General features: G+C 32.6%; 1 long non-coding RNA gene across 4 annotated transcripts in view; it reads right to left on the bottom strand.

Annotated features, from left to right (window-relative positions):
• LOC112686821 overlaps window positions 1-3,625 on the bottom strand; it is a 9,052-nt gene extending 5,427 nt beyond the window's left edge. Inside the window, exons 1-7 of one of the 4 annotated variants that reach the window (XR_003148923.1) lie at window positions 2,583-3,625; window positions 2,434-2,516; window positions 1,809-1,881; window positions 647-1,297; window positions 419-565; window positions 117-315; window positions 1-57 (exon numbers count right to left, since the gene is read on the bottom strand). This is a non-coding gene — a long non-coding RNA (uncharacterized LOC112686821). Of the gene's footprint in view, window positions 58-116; window positions 316-418; window positions 566-646; window positions 1,298-1,804; window positions 1,882-2,433; window positions 2,517-2,582 lie in introns of those variants that run through there. The other 3 variants (XR_003148925.1, XR_003148924.1, XR_003148926.1) reach the window with 3 other exon arrangements.
• Between the last annotated feature and the right edge of the window lie 1,927 nt (window positions 3,626-5,552).

Below are 5,552 nucleotides of genomic sequence, written 5' to 3' on the forward strand. Positions count from 1 at the left end.
AGTCGGTGGCGCAGATGCTGTCGACGTCATGGCCGACATATCATGGGAATTAAAATGCTAAAAAGTAATTATGAACTAATAAATTTAATATTTTTTTGGTTTAATTATTTATTTACCCATTGGCGGTTCTTCAGATAACTGTATAGGATGAAATTAATAACATTTTTATTTATAATCGTATATTTATTTAGGTTATTGGTGTTCATTTGTCTGGCAAAATGACGGGCTGGACTACACCAAAAGATGTTATTTTAAAAGTTGCAGATATTTTAACGGTTTCTGGTGGCACAGGTGCTATTATTGAGTATCATGGACCTGGATTAGATTATATTTCATGCACAGGTAAATATATTGATAGTCGTAAATTATAAATATTATTTTTAATAATTGTTAATATTATTTGTATAGGTATGGGTACCATATGTAATATGGGAGCTGAAATTGGTGCAACATCATTGTTCCCATCCAATCACCGTATGGCTGATTATTTGAAAGCTATCTCACGTGCTGATATTGCTGAAGAAGCTGCTAAGTACGGCAAAACATTATTAACCCCTGATCCAGGCTGTCAATATGATCAGGTAATTATTTTTATTAACCATTACAATGTTCAGTGTCATCAACGATTTAATGTTTTAATTTTTACTTTTATTTTATAGTTAGTTGAAATTGATTTGACGACATTAGAACCTCATGTCAACGGTCCCTTCACGCCGCGGTGTCTGTGGCGATGACGAACGCGAAAGTCCGTTGATCGCGACAGCTCTCCTCTCTCCGGTTATCTCGAATTCCAATGCGTTTTGATTGACAAAGTACATGTTCGTGACGGTGTCAGAAACGGTTGTGAACTGATTTCAATGCCTGTCCAAATACTAGGGTTGCCGTCGTCAATTGGCAACGGAATAAACAGACATTCCGTATCAACGCTGATGGCCAACATTAAATATCAACAACACGTGTCGCGAAAAACGGTATCGATCGTGATTACGATTTCGATACGACGAACGGAGAAGAAAATGCGTAACGTTGTACGAAAAATGTAGAATTAAACAACCAATGACAGTCCGGTACCCATTTCGGAAGCGCGACGACGGGTCTTTGCCACTAATCTGACTTGTACACCGTTGTCATCTGCCCATGTACCCGAACGTTAAATAACGATATTCAACGATCGGTCACCTGTACCGCGTACAGGTGTTGCGAATGAAAATGCCCAACTTAGGTGGTTGGTCCCGCGGTGGGCAGAGGTGCACTGGTACCAGGGTGAATACGTTGTAGCCGTTTTTGTTCTCCAATACTGCGCAGTATAAACAAATGTTAAACATATGTTTAAAAATCGGAGTGGCAACTCAACAACCTGTTCAGTGCGTATCGAACTTATTCCTGTGCTTATCTCATGTGTGTTTTATTCGTACGCAGATATTTATCGTATTCGTACGTAAATCTTACAAAAGTGCAATTGTTTGCCACAAATTGTTCAGATAGTAGACAAAGGCCACCAACTTATATTAATTTTAATAATAAAAATGAAATATGACACCAATATAATAGACGTTAGGCACAGAAGCCAGAACAAAATTATAATACTGAGTAAAATTAGAAGTAGAAGGTAAAAATCACAATTGATTCACAGTCGAACGATGGACTTAATAAACATATGCGTCAACAATAGAATTATAAAAAGTATTTCATATAATTTGATTTTTAATTTTTATAACTGTTTGAAGTAATAAAAAAATGATTTACAAAAAAATACTATAAGACTCATTTACTAAAACAAATATATTATTTTAAAATATAATACATACCATGTTTACTTCATTATTTTATAGCTGCGTGTGCATTTTATAATATCATTACAGCATTTCACATCAAATCAATCTGGTAAATAAAATATATTTTATATATTGTATTAATATGTAATATAATATATTACATACATTGCAGGTGTATGTAATGAAAACAACCGATTACGTATATCTCCTCATGTTTCTCGGTAAAACAAAAGCTCTGTTCTAATATATTTTGGAAAAACGAATAGTAATTAATGTAAAATGTAATGTAGTACGAAAAAGATAATTTACAAAAAAGGTAGAGAACCAACATACTCGGTACATTTATTTCATAACGAATTGGAAAAATAAATCAATTTGAATGTATTTAACGTGTTTAAAAAAAACAAATTTCCAATCGTTTAACGTAATATAAAGACACGATTAAATCGTAGTCGAACGATAGACCTAATAAACATAGGCGTGAACAACAGAATTCTAAAAAGTATTGTATACATACTTTTTATATCCGATTGTGTTTATAAAAATATCATTGACGTCAAACACGTTGCTTTTTATTTTTTGGTAAGACGAATAAAAATTTATGTAATCAACAAATTTTAAAAACATGTACAGTGGAAAGAAAAAAGGTAGAACTTACCGGGTTTTCTTATTTACATTACATCGCAAAAGTTTTAATTTCCTTTCGTCCAAGTGTAACGACTGATGTTGTAACACTCATAACTAAAACCGAAAAAAATAACATTCAATAAGCGGTGGAACGAAAAAGTTTCAAAATGTAATAAATACCGAGTACTCGTTGTTTTATAGCTGTGAACGTTTTGAACAGTATCGTTAGCACCGAAGACCCTTTGAATTCAATTCCTTTCCGTTCAAAAAAAGTATAAATAAATCAAACAACAGCTATCTCCCTATATCGTTTGGCAAAACAAATCGTATTGAACGTACTTAACGCTGATAAAAAAACAAACTATATTTTAAACGCATTATGTTTTCTTCGTTTCACAGCCGTGTGTAAGCGTTCAACAATAACGTTACACATCAAATCAACATGAGTAAAGAAAAACGGATAAATAATTTTCGGTAAAACAAATCGAATATGTAATAACATGTATTAAATAATACGATTGAAGCGATGAAAACGATTTCACAAAAAAAAGTTTGAAACGAAAAGAAAAAAACGGACTTGACGGACGGCGGAAAATGAATAGAAAAGAAACACCGCGAGCGGGATCAACACACTCCCGTCGATAAGACACGGCGGCGGTAGTTGATAACAAACGGCGGCGGCGAAAATCGGACGCGACGGACGGAAACCGAAAACAGATTCCGCGGGAGCGGAAACGACGCCCGTACGAATCGACGGCGGCAGCGGAAAATCGTGCAAAGCCGGGCGGCTATGGCTCGGAATCGAACCTGGACCTACGGGGACCTATGCCTACGACCTGCCTACCTATCGAGTTGGGAACCATGAGAAAGATTGGAGCATTTAAACCGTTCGACGGGGACGTAAGGTAAACGGAAGACCGATCGGTGACGTCACGTGCGGGCGAAACGTCACGGCGGCGCGAGGGGCACAGGTACAGAACGCTCCGATTGGGCTGGTGCTTAATGGTCGGACATCTTGGATTTTCATCCGGTCGCATCGGGAAAACGGTGGGTCGGAAAATCAAACAGACCGCCGAAATGGAAAGAGGAGACAAAAGTCTACGGGAAACGGTCGACGGAGAAAGGAAAAAGCGTCTGCGGGATTTAAAAGTTTTTCCGACCAATCACCGGTCGGGGAATTATTTTAATATAATAGAATAGAAGATAGATAGATAGACAAGTAAATACTAAATACTTTGAGGTAGTAACCTGTTCTGTGGTTAGGTCATTGATTATATAATTAATGGAATGATAAGCTTTTATCACATACAACAATGTTATCTTCATGTTATCTATGATTTTGTTATCAATGTTTTTCTCAAACGGTCTAGCAAAACAAATAATAATAATAATAATTACAGTATTAACTATTTAGAAAACCCGGTCAATATGAATTGTGAATACCCCGCGCAAAGTAAATTAACGTTAGTTACTTTTTGAATACTACTGTGCTCTTCAGTAAATACTAAGTAGTTCTGAAACATTTTTTAAGCTGGGCAAATTCTTTGATTACACACAAGTTTGTGAAAGGACAGTATTTCATCTGTTATTTTAGAAGATAATACAAGGTAAGCATTTTAGAATATTTTTATTACTTATAAATTTAATATTTCTAAACCAAAATCATTTGGTTAAGAATTACCGATGTTTAAATAACAATTAAGAATAATATGCTATAGTTATTAGAAATTATGAAATAATCAAACTATCAAAATATATACTTTTTAAGCTTTTTTCAGTTGTATATTAGATTTATTTTAGACTATTTCAATTAATTTTAACATTTTGGTTGCTAACCCAACCTTGACTTTATTTTATAAAAATAAATTTACTTTATTAAGTTGTCCATGCATAGCACCAAAATCAAAGAAAATCTAATAACATTAAATTTGTTTGTTTAAGAATATTTTAAGTAGCTAATGTTGGTGTTCTTAGTTTAATATTTATTATTATTTTTTTTTTGTATATCAATAATTATTTCTATAAATGTATTTAATTTGACAACTACTTGTTTTTGTTGTATTAATCACAATATTAGATTATTATTGTTGTTGTTTTAATAGTTTCCATCTATTTGTGGAATCAGAAGATTTGTGATTGAATAACTATTATTAATTGCTGCCATATTAGTATTATTGTCATAGACTTATTCTTAGCCACGATAATGCCAAGGCTATTTTCTTTTCTAATATTTCATATAAGATCAGGTAGTTCCATTCATAATTTTTCATTGGTAAGTACATAAAAAATCAGCAAATGGTTCATTGATTAATACTTTCCAATTTTAAATGTAGACATAACAGATGATTATAATTTTTTCCTATTGATTTGTAGAAAGCGCAATAGAAAATAAATAAATATATTAATAAATATATTTGGTTTTTTTTTAATTTCATATGAAGTTTTTTTCATTTACTGATTCATTTACGTAAAATTTAATTTTTAATTTTATGAAAATAATATCTTATTGTTGGCCTGTTACTTTTTGTAATATATTTAACATATTCGAATAAAATACAGTAATAATGACTTATTCATTAATCTTTATAAAATACAACTGTTTGAACTTCCACGTTTGTCTGATGCAACTCTTAAAGCAAAATTATTATTTGCTCATAATATAATTTTAGGAATTTTTCTATTTTACTAGACACTTTTATTTTGTTGTACTTTTTTTTTAAACCCTAAATGAGCCGTTTCAAGCATCAAGGGGCTACATTTTTTCTTTGGGGCCACAGGCCACAGGTAGCATAATAAGTACAGATAAAGGTGCCCTGTTACTTTTATAAAACTTCATTACTCAGGGGGCAATTGCCCCCTATCACCCCCCCTGAACAGGACCCTGATCCTAGGTAAATCAACTTCTTAAAAATTATAATAAAAAAAAATGTGTGAAAATCATTAGTTTTAAAGTTACGTTACTTTGAAATTTGAGTACTTTACAAAATATTGTTTCTTTCTTTATATATTATTATAGGCTATTTTTGTTTTTTTGACACAGCGGTCGGTTTAGGAAAGCGTCGACTAAAGTATAGCTAGGTGACCAATTCGATTCTCAATTAGGCATCACTAATTTTTTGCACTTTTTATGAACATATTATCTGCTAAAAA

Source organism: Sipha flava, unplaced genomic scaffold (genome assembly GCF_003268045.1).
Source record: "Sipha flava isolate LNK unplaced genomic scaffold, YSA_version1 325_pilon_pilon, whole genome shotgun sequence".
In the NCBI taxonomy this organism is placed as follows: domain Eukaryota; kingdom Metazoa; phylum Arthropoda; class Insecta; order Hemiptera; family Aphididae; genus Sipha; species Sipha flava.